Source organism: Phyllostomus discolor, chromosome X (assembly GCF_004126475.2).
Source record: "Phyllostomus discolor isolate MPI-MPIP mPhyDis1 chromosome X, mPhyDis1.pri.v3, whole genome shotgun sequence".
In the NCBI taxonomy this organism is placed as follows: Eukaryota; Metazoa; Chordata; class Mammalia; order Chiroptera; family Phyllostomidae; genus Phyllostomus; species Phyllostomus discolor.
Window position 1 is genome coordinate 55,105,503 of NC_050198.1, and position 27,411 is coordinate 55,132,913.

General features: G+C 39.0%; 1 protein-coding gene across 4 annotated transcripts in view; it reads right to left on the reverse strand.

Annotated features, from left to right (window-relative positions):
* Window positions 1-18,378, reverse strand: part of MID2 (midline 2) — a 179,912-nt gene extending 161,534 nt beyond the window's left edge. For 2 of the 4 annotated variants that reach the window (XM_036016935.1, XM_028522571.2), the window contains exon 1: window positions 18,266-18,358. The gene's annotated coding sequence lies outside the window, so the exon portion shown is untranslated. Of the gene's footprint in view, window positions 1-13,942; window positions 13,991-18,265 lie in introns of all 4 variants that reach the window. The other 2 variants (XM_036016934.1, XM_028522572.2) reach the window with 2 other exon arrangements.
* Window positions 18,379-27,411: the final 9,033 nt, after the last annotated feature.

The following is a 27,411-nucleotide window of genomic DNA, read 5'->3' on the forward strand; positions in this document are numbered from 1 at the left end:
GTATTTATCCTTACATGTTTAAACTTTAGTCACCTTTAATTACTCTCATTTGATGCAATACACCTATTGAGACTTTTTCACTGCTCAAAACAGTTCTGAATGCATTGATTTTGATGGCCTTTAGTGTTTCTGCCATTTTCTGTTTCACCTTTTCCACGTCAACTAACTGTTTCCCTTTGAGGACTTTTTTTTATCCAGGAAAACAAAAGTCACTTGGGGCAAGATCAGGTGAATAGGGAGTGGGGGCATGGGGGGTCATGCCATTTTTGGTCAACACGCAGCATGGTATGGGCAGATGCACTCATAAATCACCCATCATGAAATGGGCAAACACGTTGAAAGAGCCTTCAAAAAATTCACTGAAGGTGAATGCAGCCTCTCAGAATGCCAGCTGATACACTGATACAGATGGGTTCCTAGAACACCTACATAATGGGGAAAGCCTGTACTACAAGGGACCCACCCTCCAGAAGATAACTTATGTTTTGAGGGTCCCCACTTGTAAAGCAATTGCTTTAAATAATTTGGGGGAACTGAATATTTTTTTAAATTTCTTCAAACATCTGTTCAACTCATCTCTTACTTATAAGGCCACCTTATAAATGTATTGTTCTAATGACTCCTAATATTTCAATATCCTTTCAACTATTTCCCATTTTTCCTACTTCCCTGATTATCTAAGCATCTTTCCCCTTAAAAATTATTGGGCACTTATGTGCCAGATACTAAATAATTGCCTTTACATACATTTATATGCATTATCTCATTTAATTTTCATAACAACCCTCTAAAATGTAGGTACATATTTATTTAAGATGGTAACTTGTCCAGAGTCACATTTGTTTCTAAGAAGCAGAGCTAAGATTGAAACCCAGAATACAACTGAGAGGCAAAATAAACTTATATACTCATATATGTATGGCCAATTGACTTTTGTCAAGGGTTCCAAGACCATTCAATGGTGGAAAAATAATCTTTTCAACAAATGGACAGGGTCAACTGGATATCCAAAGCAAATGGATAAATTTAGATTTATCCATTTAGATATCCCTACCTCACACCATACATCACAGTTAACTCAAAGTGGATCAATGATCTAAATATAAGTGCAGGAACTATAAACCTCTTGGAAGGAAACACAGGTGTAAATCTTTGAGAACTTAGGTTAGGCAATGGTTTCTTAGATGACACCAACCATACAAATAACTAAAGGAAAAAAATAGATAAATCATACTTAATCAAAACTGAAAATTTCTATGCTGCAAATTATACCATCAAGAAAGTGAAAATACAACTCAAAGAATGAAAACAAAATATTTGTAGATCATATATGTGATACAGTCTAATATCTAGAAATATATATAATTGTTACAACTCAACAATAAAAAGAAAAAAACTAAGATATGGGCAAGGATTTGAATAGATATTTCTCAAAAGAAGATATGTAAGTCATCAATAAGTATATGACAAGATACTCAACATGATTAGCCATTAGGAAAACACAAATCAAAACCGCATTGAGATAGCACTTCAAACCCACTAGATTAGCTATAGTTTTTAAAATATAGCAAATGTCAACCAGGATATGGAGATATTGGAACCCTTATATGTTGCTGGTGGGAATGTAGAATGATGCAGCTGCTTTGGAAAATATTGTGGCAGTTCCTCAATAGGCTAAAGGTAATCAAATGATTGAGAAAAAATGAAGACATGCTCACTCAAAAACTTGTACACTTTAACATCACTTTACTCTCTTCTAGACACCTCTTAAGCTTTTCTTTCTTTTTTTTCCCTCTTATTACCATCCTACCTATATTAATCTTAGCTTATTTGTTGTTGCTAGTGCAGTGGTGGATCTTTTTCTCCAACTTGGTTCCAAATTTTATTACATATCTACTTTTTTTCCTCTTCCTTCTCTCTCTCACTTCATTTTTTGAATTTGTGTTTAAACCTAATACTATAAGATTCCCTTCTCTTATTCCATTCTGCCTTCTTCATTCCCTTTTTTATTTACAATGTAAATTTTACTTTCTCTCTTTGCATTGCTCCAATTTCCTAACCTTATTAGTGCTCTTTCTCCCTCTACCTTCTCAAAATCATTTTTCTATCAGTTAGTCATCTCATATCCACTTCTCATTTCTTATAGTAGTGTTAATATCTTCACACCCTTATTAATACTGATTCATTTGCTGTTGATAGTGGATGGGGGTGGGAGTTACTTTTCTGGGTGTGAATTTGTTTCCTGGGCTTTAGTGGTTTTCTTCTGGCAATACCAGCACAACAGCATACAAGAAGTGGTGGGTGTGGTGACACTCAGTCAGCCGGCTGGAGGGAGGGACACACCAAAAAATGACCCAACAACAAACAAAACCAAATTACATCCAGAGAGCCAGCATAAATGGCATAAAGGGTATCCCAAGAGCATCAAGTTCAGGTGATAAAGGAAACTGAACCACTGAATCCCACAGGTCTCCTGCTATAGATGTTCACAACACAAAGACATGGAGTGAAAGCAGATCAAATTAAGAAGCACAAACATGAAGAGCCTCCCCTAAAATGGGGAGAAAAAGAAACAACCTCCAATTGAAATGAATGGAGGAATCCCCAGAAAGAAAGCTAAATGAAATAAAGGCAAGTAATCTATCATACTTTGAGTTCAAAGCAATAGTTATAAGGAAGGTCAATGAGCTCAGTGAGAATTACAAAGAACCACATCAAAACTATAAGGAACTAACTGTGAACCACATCAGCATGAAAAAGGACACAGAAACTATCAATAAGAGACAAGAGGAAATGAAAAAATATTTCTGTATTTAAGAACATACTAGAAGGAATTAAAAGCAGGATGGATAAAGCAGAGGACCAAATCAGCAAGCTGGAGGATAATATAGAAAAACAATTCCCAGAAAGAGCAAGCAAAGGAAACAAGTCTCAAAGTGAACATGAAGGAGATAAGGGAGCTATAGGACAACATGAAACATAATAATATCCATATAATAGGGATAACAGAAGGAGAAGAAGGGGAGCAAGGAATAGAAAACCTGTTTGAAAAAGAAATGAGAGGAAACATCTCTAACTTGATGAGAGAAAAAAATCAAGCATGTCCAGGAAGCATAGAGGATCCCAATCAAGAGGGACCCAAAGAGGCCTACTCCAAGACACATCATAATTAAAATGGCGAAATACAAAGACAAAGACAGAATCTTAAAGGAAGCAAGAGAGAAACAGGAGGTAGCATAAGGGAACTGTGATAAGGCTAGCAGCAAATTTCTCAACAAAATCACTACAAGTCAGAAGGGAATGGCAAGAAATATTTCAAGCAATGAAAAGCAAAACCCTGCAACCAACACTACTCTACCAAGCAAGACTCTCACTTAAAATGGAAGGTGAAATAAGGAGTTTCAAGACAAAAGAAGGCTATATATATACCTCCACTAAACCAGCATTGGAAGGCATGCTAAAAGGACTATTTATTTTTCTTAAAGTTCTTTGTTTATCTTTTGTGGGCAACGTTAGTTTTCTGGATCTTGCCACTCTTTCCAATTTGTTTTCCCTTCTTTCATTTCTACCTGAAACTGCCTGAAGCCCAAAGTTTGTGAAATTCAGACTCTTCCTTGCTGTCCCTTACTGCCTGCACTGAGATGGTGGTAGCTAAGCCTAAAGTTAAAAGGACTGTTTTAAGAAGATGAAGGAAAAAGAGTGAGAGAGAGAGAGAAACACAGGTACAAAGAGGAAAATGGTAATGTACCTATTATGAATAACCTTAAATATAAATGGATTGTATGCTCCAATCAAAAGACATAGGGGAACTGAATGGACAAATAAACATGATGTGCACATATGGTGCCTAAAAGAAAAACTCCTCAGCACAAAACACCTTCCCTGGCTGGTATAGCTCAGTGGATTGAGTGCCAACCTGTGAACCAAAGTGTCACTGGTTTGATTCCCAGACCACATGCCTGGGGTACAGGCCAGGTAACCAGTAGGAGCACACGAGAGGCAACAACATGTTGATGTTACTCTCCCTCTCTCCCTACCTTCCCCTCTCTAAAAAATAAATAAATAAATTTTTTTTATAGAAGAGAATTAACTAGGATATTGTGGCACTGAATGATGTAGCAGGTCAAATGGACATAATATATATACCCAGAACTTTTCACCCCAAAGAAGCAAACACAATTCTTTTCAAATGCCATGGAACATTTGCAAACATAAATCACATGGCAGGACACAAAAAAAGCCTCAACACATTCAGGAAAATTAAAATCATATCAAGAATTTTCTGGGATCACAATGGATTGATACTAGAAACCAACCTAAAGGAAAAAACTCAGAAAGAGTCAAATGCATAGAGACTGAATAACATGTTATTAAACAATGAATGGATTAACAACACAATCAATGAAGAAATCAAAGAGACAACTGTATCTGAATAACAATAAAAATAATAATAACAATATAAATAAATAAATTAGTTTCTGGAAACAAATAAAAATGAACACACACCAGCGGAAAACCAATTGGACACCACAAAGGCAGTCCTGAGAGGGAATTTCATAGCAATACAGGTCTACCTAAAAAATATAGAAACATTTCAAATAAACAACCTAGCCCTACATCTACAAGAACTGGAGGAACAAAAACAAACAAACCCCAGAGTGAGTACAAGGAAGGGTATAATCAAGATCAGGGTAGAATAAAATGACATAGGGACTAAAAAAACAATTCAAAGGATCAATAGAAACAGGAGCTGGTTCTTTGAAAAGATAAACAAAATTGACAAGTCTTTAACCAGAATGATCAAGAATAAAAGAGAGAGGACCCTAATAAATAAAATCAGAAACAAAAGAGGAGAAATCACAACCAATCCCACAGAAATACAAAGGTTTTTACGAAATTACTATGAACAAGTATATGCCAAGAAATTTGAAAACCTGGGTGAAATGGACAAATTTCTAGAAAAATATAATATTCTAAAACTAAATGAAAAAGAAACAGAAACCCTGAACAGACAGATAACAGCTAGTGAAACTGAAGCAGTAAACAAAAAATTCCCAGCACATAAAAACCCTGGACTGCATGGTTTCACAGAAGAATTTTACAAAACACTTAAGCAAGAGCTAACTCCTATCCTTCTCAAACAATTCCAAAAAATCCAAGAAGAGGGAAGTCTCTCAAATTCTTTTTATAATGCCAGGATTACCCTAAACCCCAAACCAGATAAAGACATAACAAAGAAAGAAAACTACAAGCCAACATCGCTGATGGACATACACGCTAAAATCCTCAACAAAATATTGGCAAACCACATCCAGCAATACACTAAAAGATCATACACCATGATTCAGTGCAATTCATCCCACAGTCACAGGGATGGTACCATATTCTCAAATCAATAAATGAAATATATTACATACATAAAAGGAAAGACAAAAATCACTTAATCATATCAATAGATGGGAAGAAAGCATTTGATAAAGTAGAGCACCCATTTATGCTAAAAAAAAAACACTCAGTAAAGTGGGAGTAGAGAGACATTAATATAATAAAGGTCATATATGAGAAACCTACAGTCAGCATGCATGATACTCAATGGGCAAAAACTAAAAGCTTTCTCCCTAAGACCAGGAACAACACAAGGGTGTCCCCTGTTACCACTTCTATTCAACATAATATTGGAAGTTCTAGCCATAGCAATCAGACAAGAAAAGAAATAAAAGGCATCCAAATTGAAAGAAGGAAGTAAAACTGTCATTGTTTGCAAATGACGTGATAGTGTACATAGAAAACCTTATAGAGTCCACCAAAAGTTATTGAACATAATAAGTGAATTTGGCAAAACAGCAGGACACAACATCAATATTAAAAAATCAAAGGTATTTTTGTACACCACCAACAAAATATCCGAAACCAAAGTTAGGAAAAATCACATTTACTATAGCAACAAGAAACATAAAGTACCTAGGAATAAATCTAACCAAGGACATAGAAGATTGGACTCAGAAAACTACAGAATACTGAAGAGAGAAATAAGGAAGACACAAATAAATGGAAGCATATACTGTGTTCATAAATTGGAATAACTAACATCATTAAAATATTCATACTACCCAAAGCAATTTATAGATTCAGTGCAATCCCTATTAAAATACCAATGACATATTTCACAGATATAGAACAAATATTTCAAAAAATTACATGGGACTATAAAAGATTGCAATTAGCCTCAGCAATTTTGAGAAAGAAGAACAGAGTAGGAAGGATCACAATACCTGGTATCAAACTAGATTACAAGGCCAATGTAATCAGAAGTCAAGTATTGGTATAAGAACAGACACAGAGATCAGTGGGAGAGAATAGAGAGCCCAGAAATAAACTTATGTCTCTGGGTCACTTAATATTCAACAAAGGGGAAAGGAGCATAAATTGGGGTGAATATAGCCCCTTCAATAAATGATGTTGGGAGATCAGGAAAGGTACATGCAAAAAAATGAAACTCAACCACCAACTTATTCCATACACAAAAATAAATTCAAGATGGATAAAAGATTTAAATATAAGTTGTGACCCCATAAAAGTTCTAGAGGAGAACATATGCAGGAAAATTTCAGATGTCCCATGCAGCAATATTTCCACCAATATGTCCCCTAGAGCAAGGGATATAAAGGAAAGAATAAACAAATGGGACTACATCTAATCAAAAACCTTCTGCATGGTTAATGAAGACATCAGCAAAAGGAAAAGGGAACCAACCATATGAGAAAACATATTTGCCAATGTGGAAAAATATCTCCAAAATACATAAAGAACTCCCACAACTGCACTCCAGGAAGATAAATAACCCAAAGAAGAAACGGGCAAAGGATCTAAACAGATACTTTTTTGAGGAGCACATGCAGAGGGCTCAGAACCATAGGAAGGGTTGCTCAACATTACTAGCCATCAGAGAGATGCAAATTAAAACCACAATGAGATACCACTTCACACTGGTCAGAATGGCCATCATCAACAAATCAACAAACAAGTCCTGGTGAGGTTGTGGAGTAAAGGGAACCCTAGGACACTGTTGGTGGGAATGCAGACTATTGCAGCCACTGTGGAAAACAGTATGGAATTTCCTCAAAAAACTAAAAATGAAACCACCTTTTTACCTGGCAATTCCACTGCTGGGATTGTATCCTAAGAATCCTGAAACACCAATTTTAAAAAAACCTATGCACCCCAATGTTCATAGAAGCATATTTACAATAGCCAAGTGCTGGAAACAGCCTAAGTACCCATCAGTAAATGTGTGAATTAAAAAACTTGGTACATTTTCACAATGAAATAATATGCAGCAGAAAGAAAGAAGGAGCTCCTACCCTTTGTGACAGCATGGATGGAACTGGAGAGCCTTATGCTAGGTGAAATAGCCAGGTGGTGAAAGACAAATACCATATCATCTCACCTGTAAGTGGAACTTAATCAACAAATAAGCGAGCAATCAAAATAGAGCCAGAGACATGAAAATAAAGAACAAGTTGATAGTGACCAGAGAGGACATGGGTGGAGGATAATGGAGGAAAGAAGGGCTTTGAAGGTCAAGTCAAAGAACATACATAAAGGACTCATGGACTAGGACAATATTGTGGAAGGATTGAATGTGGCAGAGGGAGTGTGGGCAGGGCAGGGGAAAACAATGAGTAAACATGTGGACAACTGTAATTTAACGACAATAATTTTTTTAATATGTATGCAATGATCATAGCAGCATTATTCATAATAGCCAAATGATGGAAACAACACAAATGTCCATCAACTGATGAATATAAACAAATGTGGTATATCCATATAATGAAATATTATTCACAAAGTTCCTTTCACTTAGAATAATGCTCTCAAAGTTCATCTCAAAGGCAGATGAATGATCCCTGACCAGTGTGGCTCAGTTGGTTGAGCGTTGTTCTGCAAGGAGAAATGTCACCAGTTTGACTCTGTCAGGACACATGTCTGGGTTATGGGTTTGGTCCCCAGATGAGGCTCTTAGGAGAGGCAATTGATCAATGTGTTCTCTCTGGCATTGATGTTTCTCTCTCCCTCCATTTCTCTCCTGAAAAGAAAGGAGAAAGAAAGAGAGGGAGATTCTCTCCTGAAAAGAAAGAAGAAAGAAAGAGAGAGAGAGAGAACTAATACATTCTATAACATTATTCTAAATGAAAGGATCCAGTCACAAAGGCTTCAAATTGTATGATTCCATTTATATGAGATATCCATAAGAGGAAAACTCATAAGAACAGCAAATAGATTGAGTAGTTGCCAAGGGCTAAGGTATTAAGGGGATAAAGAGTTATTGCTAATTGCTATAGGGTTTCTTTGGGAATGATGAAAATGTTCAGAATTTAGATAGTTGTGATGCTTGTATAACTTTCTGAATATACTAACAAGTAAATTGTATACTATAAAATGGTGAATACTATGACAGTGAATTATATCTCAGTTTTAAAAAGTTTCAAACCCAGGTCTGACCCCATAATGTAAACTGTTAACTACTATACTATACTGCCAATTATGTAGCATTTCTAAACTCTATTGGATTGCTTACTCCTGTCAATCATCTTTCTAGCTATGTGATTCCCTGTCTAGGTTTGCAATATTCTGGAATATCTTTAATGACCAATGGGTGTGAGGAAATTCTCAGCTCCTAATCTTATTCATTTAAAAAATATAAAACTCCTAAAATATTTGATGCCTATACCACAAAATACTTTTAGGGAGTACAGGGGTTGGGATGGTATAACAAAAATAAAACAATGGCAGAGTGTTGCAATTTCCAAGTTTGTGAATCATTAATCTATGCAGAATTAGAGTGTTTTCTAAGAATAAAGGCAGGATGTGAACCTGAGAGGGTGCAACCCAATGACAGGTAATCATAAAGCATTTTCCAGAAAACACAATGGTTTGTCATAAAAATACACTGATGAAATGGCTGGGAGAGCAGTCCAATTGCCAGGTTAAGAAACAAATGTCCACATCCACATACACTGATTTGTTTCCTTCCATATCATTTAGTTACTTCCATGTTGTGAAATAAGTATGTCTATGTATTTGCCCTTGCTCTATTATAAAATTATTTATTCATGGCTGATCTTTACCCCTCACCTCCTTCAGGCTGAGACTCAAAAAAGTTGATGAGAATAAACTAAAAGAAGGTACAATGCTGTGCAAGTAGGTAGAAATAGAAAAGAGGAGTTTAAAAGTAGATGATTAAGATAAAAATAATACATTCTACATTATAAAGTGAAAAGACTGATTTCAGTATCACCATTCAAGTGCACCATTCAGTTAATTCTGTTCAAAGAGAGAACTCATTATCTGCACTTGGCAGAGTTCCATTATTTCAAATGCTATTTTAACATAATTAAGTGCCCAATTATTTCAAAAGTTTATATTCTATCTAGTTTTCAACTTTTAGATCTACAGAACATGGCTTTGGGTTCTTACTACCTCCCTGAAGAGCCACATTCTCCCTTTCTTCAGAGAAAAGCCATGAGTATGAAACCAAGCCTGACCTCTGAGCTGTACAATGAGAACTGAGCTGAGTTGTAGGATTTGCTTTAAAAAGTTAATATAAAATAGAGATAAGCACTTCCAGCCAAGATGGAGGCATATGTAGATTTGCTTTGCTTCCTCGCATAATCAAAAGAAGAAGAACAACCAATTTAAAAAACAAAAACAACCAGAACTACCAGAAAATCAAACAGTATAGAAGACCAACAACCAAGGAGTTAAAGATGAAAAATTCATCCAGACTGGTAGGAGGGGTGGATACAGGAAGCTGGGGTGGATACAAGAAGCCAGGGTGGAGAGAATGTGCAGCAAGGTGTCAAACCAGGCTGGGCAAGGCAGTGGCTGTCAAACCAGGTGGTCCCACATTCACGTGCGAATAAGCCAGGAGGAACAACTGGAGAGTGAGACAGACAACACAACCCAGGGGTCCAGCGTGGGAAACTAAAGACTCAAAAACCTCTGACTGTAAAAACCCGTGGGGGTTGCAGTGGCAGGAGAAATTCCCAGCCTCACAGGAGAGTTCATTGGAGAGACCCACAGGGTCCTAGAATATATACAAGCCCACTGACCAGAGAATCAGCAACAGATGGGCCCAATTTGCTTGTGGGTAGTGGGAGAAGTGACTGAAAGTTGGCTGAGATCTAAGTAAGCCACATTGTTCCCTCTCACACCCCTCCCCCACATACAGTGTCACAATGCAGCAACATGGTTTGCCCCATCTTGGCAAATACCTAAGGCTCTGCCCTTTACAACATAACAGGTGTGTCAAGACAAAAAAAATATGGCCCAAATGAAAGAACAGATCAAAACTCCAGAAAAACAACTAAGCAACGTGGAAATAGCCATCCTATCAGATGCAGAGTTCAAAACACTGGTAATCAGGATGCTCACAGAAATGATTGAGTATTGTCACAAAATAGAGGAAGAAGTGAAGTCTGTGCAAAGTGAAATAAAGAAAAATACACAGGGAACCAACAGTGAAAGGAAGGAAACTGGGACTCAAATCAACGATTTGGAACAGAAGGAAGAAATAAACTTTCAACTCGAACAGAATGAAAAAATAAGAAATCCAAAAAATGAGGAGAGGCTGAGGAACCTGCAGGACAACTTTACACTTCCCACCATCCAAATCATAGGGTTGTCAGAAGGAGAAGAGAAAAAACAAAAAAATTCAAAATTTATTTGAAAAACAATGAAGGAGAACTTCCATAATCTGGCAAAGGAAATAGACTTCCAGGAAGTCCAGGAAGCTCAGAGAGTCCCAAAGAAGTTGGATCCAAGGAGGAACACACCAAGACACATCATAATTAAATTACCCAAGAGTAAAGATGAGAGAATCTTAAAAGCAGCAAGAAGAAATGCAAGAGTTACCTACAAAGGAATCCCCATAAGACTATCAGCTGATTTCTCAAAAGAAACCTTCAAGACAAGAAATATTCAAAGTCATGAAAAGCAGAACCTACATCCAAGATTACTCTATCAAGCAAAGCTATTATTTAGAATGGAAAGGCAGATAAAGTGCTTCCCCAAAAGGTCAAGTTAAAGGACTTCATCATCACCAAGCCCTTATTATATGAAATGCTAAAGGGACTTACCTAAGAAAAAGAAGATCAAAACTATGAACATTAAAATGACAACAAACTCACAACCATCAACAACTGAACCTAAAAAAAAAAAACAAAAACAAATCAACAAACTAAGCAAACAACTAGAACAGGAACAGAATCTCAGAAATGGAGATCACATGGAGGGTTATCAGCAGGGAGGCAGAGAGGGGAGAGTGGGGGAAAAAGGTATAGAGAATAAGAAGCATAATTCATAGGTACAAAACAGACAGGGGTGGAGTTAAGAATAGTATAGGAAATGGAGACATCAAGGAACTTATATGTATGACCCATGGACATGAGCTAAGGTAGGGAACTAATGGTGGGAGTTGGGTGGAGGGAGATAAAGGGAAGGAAAAAATGGGACAACTGTAATAGCATAATCAATAAAATATACTTAAAAATAAATAAAAATTAATATAAAATAAATATTATTCAGGATATTAGCATTAATGTCCTAAGAGCTCTTCCTTAAAATGCCAGAAACTGTCTCCTTGCCTTGAGAAATAAGCAAATAAGTCCTGACTTAATCTGATTTTTCCTTAACTGTAAAATGTCATTCAAGTTGGACTAAAATCACCAGATGATCTCTTTAAGATGCTTTCCAGGGCCAACATCCTATTACTATAGAGCTCTTGCTATCTGTTATCACATAGAAAAGATATCTTGGATTATTAAAAACTGTCCCCTGAAAACATAACTCTCTTTTATTAGTGTGGCTACAAGGGCTACCAAGCAACAGGCTTCATTGTTAGAGGAACTGGAAAAAAACAAAATGCATTAATTTTCCTTGGCTAAGCCAAGATGATGAAGGACAGTGCCTAGTTTTGCCTGTTGTAAGTCAAGAAAGATATAATGGGCATTCCCAAGGGAAACTAAAGGGTCAAGGGAAGTCACATAGGTGTATAAATGAGTGAGAACATCTTTTTGGAATTGAAAAAGAAGACAACAAAATCCTAGAACACTATTCATAGGAAAAGAAAAAACTTGTGCCTGGCTGGTGTGCCTGGGTGGATTGGGTGCTGGCCTGCAAACCAGGGGGTCACTGGTTTGGTTCCTGGTCAGGGCACATGCTGGGGTTATGGACCTGGTCCCCAGTGGGGGGTACTCCAGGGGCAGCCACACATGTTTTTTCTCCTTTTCTTTCTCCCTCCCTTCCCCTCTAAGTATAAATAAATTAATTAATTTTAAAAAACTTGTTGGAGCTCAAAAAGGATAATTTGGGAACATAAAAGGCAACCAATGCATAGACTTCTCACCCTAAAAGGATAAAGACAGAAAATAGAAACTCCCAAATAAGAGACTAGGTGGTCAGTAAGCATAATTAATAATAACCGTCATCTTAAGTTTGTGTACTATTTTATACTTTTCAAGTGGTTCCAAAGCCAATATCTCATTTGATCCTCATAATAAAACTTGGTTGCAGTGCTGGCTCTAAACTTAATTAGCTGAGTGATCCTAGGTAAGACATGTAAACTATTTAGGCAACAGCCTCTTCATCTGTGAAATGAAAACTACCTGCCTTACCCATATCAGAAGCTCTTGTGAGGGTCAGATAGAATGCAATAATTAATTTGCTTTACAAATATAGTCTCATCATGCATTCACAGATGGCAGATGCAAAACAAGTTATTAAGAAAAGCAGCAAATGTTTGAAAATTTGTCCCAAACACATGGTTGATATAATAGAGGACAATCACACTCCCCCAGTTTTTCTGGAGGACCATGAGTGTTATCAGGGTACTCATTATATTCATATGTCTCCCTTGTTAGACAGGAGTTCCCCAAGGGAGGTACTGTCTCTCTTTTTTACTCTTAAGCTTTTATCATGCATAGGGAGAGCTCAGAACTACAGGTTGAGTACCAACTGACAGAGAGCATCAGAGTCACTTCCTGTCTAATAGGTTATTAAAACCCACTTAATATTTTATAGTATGTAGATTTAATGATATTTTCTTTACAATAATTAGCTCCTAAATACAACCATTGGGTATTTTGTACAATATAGTCATCATAAACATTAAAATGTATATCACAATAGCAGAACTAAAAGCCCTAAATATGCTATAATTGCAAAAAATATAATCTATGTTACTAAGAAATGGATTTGCCAGGGTAACACATGATAACTGCCAGGAATTCTAAATACAATTCATAACACCTTTATCTTAATGCAGATTGCAATGGCAATTGCAAGGTTAGGGAACAAATGGAGAACAAACTTAATTTATTTACTGCTACCAGTACAGGTTTTTATCCATCCTAGGACTGTTTTTTCCAATCTCTGTTACCCAAGGAAATATTTGTAAATGTCTAAATGTTCAGGGGCACACCTGAATGGGCAGGTGCCTCTGCTTCCACAGAATAAAATTGTCATTATATATATATATGTAGGGCATGCTGTTGAATGTTAGACTAAAAGGACCCCAATTTCAGGTCAGAAACAAGGGATAGAGAACAGAAGCCTATTTGAAATCAAGCTTCTACTCCCCTGGGAACCACATGGATCTTAGCAACACTGAACAAAGGGCTATAGACAAAGTGATAGAGGATTCTGGACCATAAACCATTTACTTCTGGGATATATGCATTCGGATACTTGACTGTCCTGCATGAGCACTGTCTACCATACCCAAACATTATGTTCCTAACCCGGCAAATTGTAAATACTGGTACTTTTTGTTACAGGAGGATTTTAGATTATATGTATGTTATCAGATCATTTGGTCTCTGTAAGAGTAAAATTCAGAGACTGAAGACACTGATGTTTTCATCAGTTAAAGGAGCCTGACCTGCAGGAAAGAGGCTGAGAAAAAGCCCAAGGTCAGGCAGTCAGAGCTCTGCAGTGAGACAAGAACCCAAGAAGGACAAGCCTTACAAAGGACATTTTGCTAACCCACTTATGTTAAACCAACACCCTAGTGTGCATTCAGGTGAACCGCACATGGAGAAGGGAGTGGTAGGATGTTGGCACATTACTCAAAATCCCTCCATCACCCATACTTTAACCAAATGGTAGTTTTAGAAGCCTATAGGATTTCTAAGGAAAATGAAAAAGCTAGGAGATTGACTTTTGAAAAGATGTCTGCCTATGGCCATGGAGAAGGAGAAGATGAAAAAAGACAAGTGTCAGAAACAGCCACAAACCTCCAATGCACATGGAAGACTCTTAGCAGACTTTTACTTCATGAAAAATGGAGAGATAAATATTTCCAAGGATCTATTTATCCTTGAAAAGGAGGGAATATAAAAAGGGGACTAGTAGCCTGCACAGAGGGATAATTGGATTTAAATTTCTTTTCTCAACACCACTTATCTGGTATTTTTACTTTTTAGCATGATCCAATAAAATGGTTGAGAAACACTTTTCTAGTCTTTTCTCTATCCTGCTCAGAGATGAACATATTTTTTTTGAGAGAGAGCTAAAATACAGACATTAGTGCAACACCACCTTGGTACCAAAATTTCACTCATCAAAAAGTGAACAACTGTGAACTCTCCTGAACTATCATATATCCAGTATCAACATGTTACATGTCATATTTTCATGCAAGACTCTAAGTTAAGACACCCAGCTTAAGTTAGGAGTTGCTTTGCAAACACACTGCTTCATGTTCCTCTTTGCACAGAAGTCAAAAACTTAATGCTAAATGGAAATGCAGTACTCCCTGGGTGCCTCCACAAGCACCCAAATCCCATGGCCTAACAGCTAAGGAGTTTCCAAAATCCATAAAGACTGAGTGACAGACACACATGAGGCCAAGCAGGTACCTCTGAAAACAGCCATTTAAGACACATTCTGTGACTCAGCCCTGTCTTTACCTTCTTTTTTAGGGCATTCCATCCCTATTGGGAAAGAGAGAGCTTAGTGCTAAGGAAAACAGTGAAAAAAAGACATTCTCACCTCTTCACCAACCCAATGAGGTTTGATGAGTGATAAAGACATACTCCGCCTACAGTTTCCTTCTCAACTGTCATGGAGTCAGCAGATTTTTATGGGAGGAGGGATGAGGGAATGGATAGGCTCACTATCCAGAGCAATTTTGGCACTGCTTTAGGATCTGCAAGCTGGAGCAGGTTGCCCTGTACTTAAAGAGGAGGGATTAACTAAACCAACTTCATCTAAATCCGTTTGCACAGTTCAGATGATACCTTTGTGAAGCAATCAAATCACTCTGATTTGTGGCAGTACTTCCCAGGGGGTGGCCATGCAAGGCACAACATGCTAGATGAGAAGTCTAGTAGTCAGAAAAACAAACAAGAGAGAAACAATCGCCCCTTCATGTCCCTAGCCTCTACACCTACCCTCACAGCCCCAACCTGTCCTAATCCTGGATCTGCAAGTAAGGAGATAGGCTTCAAACAAGCAGGAGGCCAAAATACTAGGCCAAGGCTGGGGCCTCAGCCCAGTCAGCAGAGGTATCTGTACATTGTAGACACTTAGTAAATAACTATTATTGACTCACTGCTGCTAGATGCTAATCATGCTTATATAGATAGCCATGCCTAAAATTATTTATACCACTTTTTAGTAGAAATTAACTAACTGCCTCCTTAAAGGCTAAAAATGGGTGAGGTTATGTTTTCAAATGAGCCTGATTCAGATTGTTAGGTTGGAGTATATTAGATATGATTTAAGCTTTGACTTAAAATAATCATTGCTACTCTGTATGTCTAGTTTTATGTATGTTTCATATAGTTGTATGTGCATTAGGGGTGAAACACAGACTTAGAACCTAAGTACTGTGAAAGATTTGGCTCCAGGGGGACTAATAATGGAAAGTTAAGGTTTCCAGAAACTAAGGTTTCTACTTAACACCCAATCTATTATACCGATAAAATGGTAAATGAAGCACTTTCTTTAAAAAAAATGTAATTCTGATAACTTATAGAACCCTTTCATCATCAAAAGACCAAGACTCACAATACTTAGTACACAGTATTATGCCTTTTACACAAGTGTATTAACTATGAAAGAAAGGTCATAAGAATGTCCTAAGACCATAAAGCCAATGCAACATCAAATTTAGGATGAACTCTCTGATCATCTTGGCCCTTGACCTGTATTTCAACCACATAAATCAAGCTGTGGGAACAATCAGGAAAAACTAATTCACATCATATATCTGTATTAAGTTAATTGATTGGCCAGAAATACATAACAATAGCACATTGTTTCCCCCTCAGGGTATGATGAGTGGAGAGGGTTGGGGGGTATGTGAAGGTTAGGGGTAGAGCAGGAAGTAGGGGAGGAACTCTCTTCAGTATTTCCCTTCTATTGGAGCATGGCCAGATAACTGATTACAGTACTGGGAGGGCAGAGACAGGGTTTAAAGGCAGCCCTTATGGCCCAACCTGAGAGTCAAAGGAATCAACTCTCACACAGCACTTGTCTGTTTACATAGTCTCCAATATATTTTTTATAAGAGCTCCTCAGAGACATATAACCCATCACTCACTACCTACCCCACACTCAGAAATCCCGAAAAAGGCATACTGGCTGAAAAGCAAGAGGCTGCATGGCTGGGTAGCTGGGAATACACAGGTTGATGGAGGAAAGGTATGAGGTATAAGTAGGTTCTGGTGGGAGATCTGGGTGGGCAGGCAGGTGGGTGATAATGTAGGAAGAAAGTGAATGAGGGTGAAGGCAGGTGGGGAGTATGGAAGAGACAGTGAAGAACCCAACGAACCCAGAATTCCAATTTCCTACTGTGAGAAACACTTCCAAGAAATAATGTGCTGCATACAAAGTGCTAAGCAACCTAGATCTTATCATCATCAAAGATATTTCTATAAATTTATTCCACCACTACTTACTTAATTCTTACGAACCAGAAATGGAAAACCTCCACCTTTCCGCAATTCAGTCGCAGTCTATCCAGTGGACAGAAGTTTCCCCTCATCCTCCACTAAGCTGGTTTCAGAGCTAGGCCAGAAATAAGGAATCGCCCAGACATTCAAGCATCACTCCCCTTGCAGAAAAAGATGGAGTTTCGCCAGGCCTCCCTGCCGGCAGGACGTCCTCAGCATCCCTGGCTGCCACAGCAGCCACAACCAAGCAGACAGCAGGTCAAGGGGCGTTGCCCCGGCCCAGAAGACTGTGGGCCGACTGAGCGTGGGAAGGCACTCCTGGCATAGGAGTGGCTAGACTGGCGGCGCCCGGCCCTGCCGGGCTGCGCGGGAGGCCTCGTGTCCACCCTGCACGCACCTCAGAGTGCAAACTCCGTCCCAAGAGGGCAGCAGAGGGGAGCGCCCGGGCCCCAAAGGCTCAACCGGGTGCCAAGGCCAGACCCGGGCCCCTGCCGCTGCCTCGAGCCTCGCGGGGGAGGGGGGGGGGCGCGTCACCCTGCCCCATTGGAACCCAGAAGCCCTGTGCCCGCGCCGGGCTCCTGCGACACCTGAGAGGCCGCTGGAGCTGGGGCCCAGGGGAGTGCGGGTAGGGGCCGAGAGATCCCAGGGTCCATGACGAAGGGGCACGTTTTACCCAGTGCATTCCCAGGTGCCAGCCGTCTTCTTAGCGCCCCCAGAGGGCAGGGCGCTCGCCTGCTTCTGCTGCGACCTGGCTTCGGCTCCGGCTCCGGCTCCGGCTCCTGCGCGAGCTCCAAGGCCGCAGCACCTACCGCCGCCCCTCTAGGCCGCCGCCCGTCTTCGCCTCAGCCGCTGCCACCGCGCAGCGTCCGGGATCCTCCCGCCTGTGCGCCCTGCAACGGACAGCAAGGCAGCAGCGACGCTACTGCGCCTGGGTCTCTGTAGCCAAACTTAAGAGTTTTCGCCCCCGCAGCCCAAGCGTAGCACTACGACACCAAGGCAGCACCACACTGTCATTTCCGCCGCCGCAGAGGAAAAAAAAAAGACAGTCCCTTAGAAAAGGGAGGTGAGGTGGAGGCAAACAGGGCTGGAGCTGAGGCTCCGATGAAGAATGGGGAAGCTCCACAGTAGCATGAGCACTCGGCCACCTTCCTGGCCTCACCTTCCGCCGCCTCCGCCACTCACAGCTCCCCAGCCCCTCCTCTGGAGTCCAGTTTACTCGTTTTCTCCCTGGACAGTAGTGACCGGAGAAACCTGAGAGAGCAAAGGCAGAGAGTGGGTGGGGTTCGGGTTACTACTGTACCTACCAGCTGACTCCAGCAGCCTTTTCTCCAGTGCCCTGTCATCTTGAAGGAAGACACACGAAAGGGGACGGGTAGGCGCGCGCGAGCTGGCCCGCTACTGTGTGTGTGTGGGTGTGTGTGTGTGTGTGTGTGAGGGCGGGGGGGGGTGGGGAAGAGGGGAAGAGGGGAAGGGAGGGGAGGGGAGAGGGGAGGGGGAGGAGGAGAGGGGGAGGGGAGGGGAGGGGGGAGGGGAGAGACCGGGCGAAGAAAATGCAGAATGCAGATTATGGCCAAACTCTTCTCCCACCTGCCACCCCTCTGGACACACAAGCCCCAAGTTAGAACAACGAAAAGGTCCTTGTAACTGGCAATGAGATAAGCCCAGATCCACAGCACAGGTCCTCTGATGAAGCTACTCTATGCAAAGTTAAATACAGAGTGAAACAAAAATAGTGGAGACAGAAAAAGGCAGACAATGGAAGGAAACCCAACCCGTCTTTCCTTTTACAAAGGGTGAGTGGCTATGTTTTATTGGCTTTAGTCAAAAGTTGTGGGATGGGTTAAGCCACCAAAATTTAAAAAAAACAACAGCAACGACAAAAACAATGTAAAGTTTCATTTTCACATTCAGATCTTTGATGGGCAAAACTAGAGGGTCCTTACTCAGAGGACAATAGAACAGATGCCAATTGTCCAGTTCTTCAATGTCCTTAATAAGCTAATTGGTTCATCTGGAACCTAGAAGCCTTCACTGGTCTGAAATCAGCCTCGTGGCTGACCTGTCATTGGCTCAGAGGGCACGCCCCACTCACAAGGAGCATTCCAGAGGTAAGAGGAGGTGCGGAGTAGATTCTGTTCCAAACATGGAGTAAAATGGGAGATGAAGGGGAAAGAAGCTAAAAACATGGGATGAACACCCCCGCCCCGCATACACATACACATAGGCTTCTCATTACTGTGCATGCAAACAATCCAGAAAAATTAAGGTAGCTCTGGGTGTATCCCTTAAGGGAACCAATAGTAATTAGGAAATACCTCTGTTAAACAATATGCTACAGAGCATTGGGGTGGAAACCAGAAGGCAAAAATTACAACCAAGTAATCCTGATGAAAGTCTGGCCCTAAGAGAAGTAAAAGTTAAGGAGTCACACCAAAAGCACAGGCAAGGAAAGCAAAAATAGAAAAGTGGGACTACATCAAACTTAAAAACTTCAACGCAGCAAAAGCGTCAACAGACTAAAAGGGCAAGAATGAAGAGAGAATATTTGACAATCATATATCTCATATATCTGATAAGAGGTTAATATCTGGAATATAAAAAGAACTACAACACAATAACAAAATAACCAAATAACAATGGGCAAAGGGGACCTGTCCAGGTAGCTCAGGTAGCTCAGTTGGTTGGAGCATCCACTTGTACACCAAAAGGTTGTGGGGTTCGATTCCTGGTCAGGGCATATACCTAGGTTTCGAGTTCAATCCCCCATCAGGGTTCATATGGCAAGCAACTGATCAATGTTTCCCTCTCATTCTCTCTCTCTCTGTCTCCCTCTCTCCCTCTACCTCTCTCTCTCTCTCTCTCTCTCTCTCTCTCTCTCTCTCTCTCTCTCTCTCTCTCTCATCCTCTCTTCCTAAAATCAGTAAACATATCCTTGGGTGAGGATTTAAAAAAAAATAGGGAAAGGAGTTCAATAGACATTGCTCCAAAAAAGATATAGATATACAAATGGCCAACAAGCCTGTGAAAAAAATGTTCAACATCACTGATTATCAGGTAAATGGAGTTTAAAACCACAACCACATATCACCTCACACCTATCAAAACGACCATTATTAAGAAATGAAACAAAGCAGAAAGAAAATGCGTTGGCAAGGATATGAAAAATTAGAACCCTTGTACACTGTTGGTTGGAATGTAAAATGGTGCAACCACTGTGGGAAAAGCTCAGGAATCTGGAGGTTTCTCAAAAAATTAAAAATAGGACTAACATATGATTCAGCAATCTCAATTCTGGAAATATATTTAAAATTAAAAGCAGACTCTCAAACAGATATTTACATCCCCATGTTCATTACGACATTATTCACAATAGCCAAGAGTTAGAAGCAACCTAAATGTCCACCAACAGATGAGTGGATAAAGAAAATGTGGCATATACATACAGTGGAATGTGGTATATACATTCAGCCTTGGAAAAGGAGATCCTGCTATATGCCATGACAATAGATGAATCTTGAGGATAATATGCTAAGTGAAATAAGCCAGTCACAGAAGGATAAATGCTTCATGATACTATTTATAGGATGTATCTAATGTAGTCAAACTCATAAAAACAGAAAGCAGAATGGTGGTTTTGCCTGGGGCTCAGGGGATGGGAGGTGGGGAGTAGAGTTTCAGTCATGCAGGATTGGGGGGTTCTGGGGAATCTGTTGCACATCAGTGTACAATATTTTACAGTTTAAATTGTTGGGAGGGTAAGTTTTATGTTAAGTGGTTTTTGCAAAAATAAACATTAAATAATTTTTAAAAAGTTAATTGGCGAGAAGTAAGTTGACCCTAGCATAAGATAGGAGTACATAAGAATTATACATATATGCCTTTTATATATACATTTTATGTACATATTATATATTCATTATTTACACATGCATATCAGATATTGCTAAATGAAAAAAGCAAGTTGTGTATGTTTGGTTACCGCTTTGTACAAAAAAGGGGGTGGTATATGTCCATTTATGCTTTTTTATACAAAGACTCTTTAGTAAAGATACCCAAGTAACTGATTACACTTGTTGCCTGGGGTTTGAGCATAGGAGGGGAAAGTATTTATCATTGTATGTGCCCTTCCCTATTGTTAGAATGTTTAATAATATCTGGATATTACCTCTTCAAATACAACTTTAAAAGAAGGGAGAGCATAGAGACAAGATAGAACAGATGTTACCAGGGACTGAAGGGAGGAGATAATGGGGGCTTATTGTTTAATGTGTACAGAGTTTCTATTTGGAATATTGAAAAAGTTCTGGAAATAGAGGGGATGGTAACACAACATTGTGAGTGTACTTAATACCACTTAACTATACACTTGAAAATGGTTAAAATGGTAAATTTTATGTTAGGGTAGATCCCACCCTCATCCATGGTTTAGCTTTCCATGGTTTCAGCTCTCTGAGGTCAGTCACAGTCTGAAAATATTAAATGGAAAATTCCACCTCACTTCATCTCATCACATAAGAATTTTGTCTTCTCACATCATCACAAGTACAATAAATGTATAATAAAACATTTTAAGAGAGATACCACATTTACATAATCTTTATTATAGTATATTGTTACAATTGTTCTATATTATTATTGGCTATTGTTGTTAATCTTTTATTGTGCCTAATTTATAAATTAGGTTTTATCATAGGTATGTATGTATAGGAAATAACAGTATATATATAGGATTCAGTACTATCTGCAGTTTCAGGCCCCGTGGAACACATTCCCTGTGGATAAAGTAGAGAGCTACTGTATCTATATTTTTCCACAATAAATAAATGTAAGAATGTAAAAGAACAAGTTATGCAGAACAAATACAGTTTTTTTATATTTGTATAATATGATATATATATATATATATATATATATATATATATGCCAGTAAGTACATAGAAAAGAATCTGGGGTGGGGCACACTAAATAGTATGAGCCTGGAATTGTAGTGGGTGTTGGGGGGGATCTTTCGGGCTTGATTCTATATATTTTATAACTGTTTCAATATTATACAATGAGTATTTGTTTTGTAGTTTACAAAAGTTTTAAAAGTTATGTTTCAAATCCCCCCAAAGTTGAGTCAATTGATCCCTGAGAATTCTTTAACTTTATTTGATATGATCTTCACAGAGAGCTGGAGAATTTTCTAAAATGTGAAGAAGTGACCACTTTCATCTCAGACGTGCCTGAACCAAGCTAACTAGCTCTTGGCAGAACTGGCACTTAGAGATTTGCTTTTAATGGCTTTTGTAGTCCTTTAGAAACTACCCATTTTCCCACTTTTTAGCAGTGCCCCCTCTACCTGAACTGCCAGTGCTTTCACACAAGTCCCTGGATTACCAGAGCATTCTACAAAGTGCTGAACCCTACCTTCCCTCCCCAGGCAGCAGCCCATATTCTGGACCTTTCTTTTCCTCCTCAAAACTTAATTACTTCTTGGTCCCTTTCACAAAGGACCTAACTGATTAAGGATTAGTTAATCTGAGTTTACTGTTAATAGCTTCATTTGTCTCTCTACTGGTAAATAATGTTTGAATTTTAACGAAGCCTTCAATGTATGAACTGAAAGGAACAACTAATAGTGTGTGGGTGTGGGGAGATTTTGATAACATCACATAAGCAATTGTTTTGAACATATCCCCACTTTGAGTGGTTTATGCAAATTATTGCTCTAAATGTATGAAAGTAAATGTTTTGTATCTGGCAGGAGATGCAGAATGGGCTGGGAGTACATGATTAAATGATTTTTTTATAATTATTTAATGGTTACTTTTGTATATAACATGTGTGGATCTTATTAACAAAATAAATTAGGCCCATGAAAAAAAAAAGATGTTTGATAGGTCCAGCATGAGGTGTATAATTGAATTAATCTGAGGGAGACTCACCACACCACAGTCCTGGAGTACGAAAGGTACAGCTCATGGGCTCTTTTTCTTTTTTTTTTTCAGATAAGAAGAGGGGAGGGAGAGAGGGAAGGGCTGTAGATTACTTTCTGCAGAGACAAGCACAGAGTCCAGTCTGTTTCTGAGGTAAAAATCATAGAAGGAAAATTTTGTTGCACAAGAGAATTGTTTCTTCTGCAGAAGGGAACCTTCATACAGCTCTTAAAAGAAGCAACTGGTTGTCTGAAACCCAGAGGTTGACCTGAAAACTTTTCTAATCAAAAGGCTCTTAACATGATGACGAGAAGTACTTTTGGCATAGGCTCATCAATAGGACATTGTTCTAAAACTAGTTGTGAGTGGGCCTGTTGGCCACTTAAAAAACACTGGTTCAAAATAAATATGCTCATAGTATGGAGTAGTATGCTCCAGGTACTTTTTATTATCCTTTGATATTTTGGTATTGCTTTTGTTCATTTTATATTTTATCTAAATTTCTCTGTTTTTTACAATAAACATGTGTCTTGCAACCTTTCAAGGCTGGGCAGGTTCACTCAGTATGTGAGCAGTTGGAAGAATGCCTGACATGCCTTTATTCAGGAGTGGGGTAATCCTCAAACTCTCCTGTTAGGCTAGGATTTTCTCCTGCTGCCACAACCTCCACAGATTTTTTCAGTCAGAGGTTTTGAGGCTTTATTTCCCACTGTGGAACCCTGGGTTGCATGACCTCTCTCACTCCTTAGTTGTTTCTCCCAGTTTATCCACACGCAAATGTGGGACCACCTGCTCTGCCAGCCGCCGCTGCCTGCCCCAGTCCTCCAGCTGGCGCCTTGCCACATGTCCTCTCCACCCCAGCTCCCATCTCCTCCCCTCCTACTGGTCTGAATGAATATTTCTTCTTTAACTCCTTGGTTGTCAGACTTCTATACAGTCCTATTTTCAGGCAGTTCTAGTTGTTTTTTGTTTTTAAATTTATTGTTGTCTTTGTTTTGGTTGTGCAAAGAGGTATAGTGTATCTACCTACACTTCTATCTTGGCTGGAAGTCCTCCAATTCCTTTTCATTTCTTCAAGGAATCTTTTCCTTCAGTTACTTCCTTTCTTGTCTGAAATATCTATCTCTCCCTCTCATTTGTCATTTCTATCAGTGTTCAAGTATGGTCTAGTACTGTTTATCTTAAAAAATAAACACTCTGTCTTGGCCTCCAACTCTTATCCCATTTATCATTCCCCTTTATTGCCAATTGTTTTCACATCTAGAGCTGTCTACATATGGAGTCTCCACTTCCTGACTTCCTATTCAACCCCCCACCTTTGCCATTTCATCAAAAGTGCTCTTATCACCAATAACTTGGATGCTGGAAGATTTAATAGGCATTTATCTGTCTTCATTTTATTCCCTCTCTCAGCAGCATTCAATACTGTTGTCCACTCCTTCCATTATGAAACACATGTCTCCCTGGCCTTTCTTGACACCACAGTCTCATGGTTTTCCTCCTAAGTTCTTAACCAGCCCTCATTCTCCTTTGCTTTCTTCTCTTCCTGTAGCTAATTTTTAATATTGGTATTTTTTAGGGGTATGCCCTATATCCTCTTCTCTTTTCATTCTATATTCTCTCATTGGGTGATGTCATCCATTCCCATAGATTTAAATACCATTTTTATTCTGATGAGCCTCAAATTTAAATCTCCATATCAGAGTTCTCCTCTGAGTTCGAGTTGTCCACTGACTTCTATATAGAGATATCTCACAAAGATATCACACTTTATGTATCCAAAACTGACTTCTGAATTCACCTAATCATCTCTTTACTTTCAGTAGAGAGCACTACCACCAATCCTATTGCCTAAGCCAGATATCTAGGTATTATCATTGAGTTTTCCTTTTCTCTCTTCCTCTCCATTTCTCACTGATCAGCAGGCTGTATCTTCATAACAAACCTTCAGTCTAATCACTCTTCTCCATCTTCATTGCCATCACTCTAACCTGGCTACTTTCAACTCTAGCTTAGATTGCAATATGACTTAATTTGTCCATTTGCATCCTTGTCCCCTCTAATCTATTCTCTCACAGCAGCAAAAGTGACCCTTTTAAAACAAAACATTATGCCCTGATCAGTGTGGCTCAGTTGTTTGGGCATCATCCCACATGGTGAAAGAGTTGCCAGTCTTATTCCCAGTCAGGGCACATGCTTGGGTTGCAAGTTCAGTCCCCCATTGGGGTGCATGAAGGAGGCAACCAATCGATATTTCTCTACCACATCATTGTTTATTTCACTATTTCTCCCTTCCTCTCTGTCTAAAAATAAATAAATGAAATATTCAAAATGACTCAAGCATAATATTAAAAACCAAACCAAACCAAAAGATTATATCACTATACTTCTTAAAACCCTAGGAAAAAAATGCACATTCTTTACCAACTGGATAGGGCTTGTATAATCTAGTCCCTGTCTATCTTCTGGTTTCATATTCCTTGTTTTAGCCCCATCCCAGATCTTCTCTAAGTGCTTGAAACTCACTAAACTCTCTGGAGTCAGGGTCTTTGCACATGCTCTTCCTTCTGCTTAGTACACTCTTACCACCATTCCTTTAAGTCTGAACTTAAATGTCAGCACCTTAGAAATGCCTTCCTTTGCCAGTCAATCAAAAGAATATCCTCTATGTTATTCTCCTCCTTAGCCTCTTGGTTTGTTTCCTTCATAGAATTTATTGTAATTTATAATTATTCTATATATTTACTTTTTTGGTATGTCTCCTCTTTGGGCAGGGTCCAGTGGGGATGACTCATCTCTATTCTACATGGTGTCAGATGGGCCAAGTTGACTGGATCTGGAGGATCACAGTTGGCCTCACCCATATGACTAGGGCTTTGGTGCTGGCTGTCAACTGTAATGCTTTAATTCTTTTCCTTGTGATCTTTTTTTTCCAGCAGGAAAACTTGGACTTCTATATAGCAGCTGTGTTCCAAGAGGACAAAAACAGAAGTTGCAAGACCTCTGAAGGCTTGGCCATGACAGTTTTAAAGATCACTCATGTCACATTTTATTGGCCAAAGCAAGTCACAGGGCCAACCCAGATTCAAGGAGGTGGGGAAAATTTACCTATTAATAGGAGGAGTAACAATCGCATTACAAAATGTGCACACTAAATGGAAGGAATTATTAAAGTAATACAATCTATCACCTCAAGTATTCAAATGGCTCATTCCTTAATCTCTTAATGATTTTTGCTCAAGTGTCACCTTCTCAGTGAGGCCTGTCATGATCACTCTATATTAAATTGTAATTCTACCCTGAACATTTCCTATCTCTTTCCCTTGTTTTATTTTAGCACCATGGAAATTATCATCATCCAAAATATATATTTTACTTATTTAGTGTCTGTCTTTTCTTTCTAGAAACCAAAGTTCTAAGAAGGCAGGATATTTTATCCATTTTTTTCATTTCTATATTTCTAGAACTTATAGAGTGGCTGGCATGTAGTAGGCAGTATATAATTATTTATTTAGTAAACATGAGTTCAAAATAGTGAAACAAAAAAACACATAGTGAAACCACTTTTTCCATAAAATATTTAGATCTCTACTATGAGCATATTAAAAGATTTCTTAATTACAATTTTTGCATCCTTTTCATTTCCCTTATTTCTTGGTAGGCCTTGAATAAGCTGTTATCTACAGTTCCTATCTTCCCAACAGAAAATGAACCTGTATAATAAACCAATGAGCAATTTCACTAAGGGACTTTTGGGGAATCCTATGAAATGAGATGCAAGATCCTATGAGATAAAGTGCAAGGCCATTTTCAGCTCATTATTTTGTATCTTGTGCCCAAATAACACCCACTGGGGACAGGTAATACAAGTTACACTGGGATTTTTTGGGGATCGGGAAAATTGGTGAAGATGGAAATTTCATTGGCTAGAATGAAAAAAATAAATCAAAGAGTATCAGGAGAACAGAGAAAGTGTCTTTTAGAGAGGAGGTGATCTAAAGGTAGCATTATATATCCATTCCAGTTATCTCTGGATTGACATCAGAAATTGGTCCAGTGCCCTAGCCTTACCCAGGCAAAGAGATAGCTCTGCTAGGACAAAATAGAGCAAAGAATCCAAATAGCTGACTAAGTGCAATGGAAATAATTAAAAACAAGTAAATGCAAAGTTACTTTATATTGGATGATATACTCAAGACAATGATGTTTGATTTCTGGCCAAAATGGAGGCATAGGAAGATACAATTTGCTTCTTCACAAAACCAAAAGAAGGACAACAACAAATTTAAAAACAAAAAATAACCAGAACTGCCATAAAACTGAACTGTATGGAAGTCTGACAACCAAGGAATTAAAGAAGATACATTCATCCAGATGAGTAGGAGGGGTGAAGATGGGCAGCCAGGGTGGAGAGGACTCATGGCAAGGCAGTGGCTGGAGGACCCAGCCAGGTGGTGCCTGGCAGTGGGAGCAGTGCCACATTTGCGCACAGATTAACCAGGAGGAACAACTGGGAAGTGAGAGACACTGTG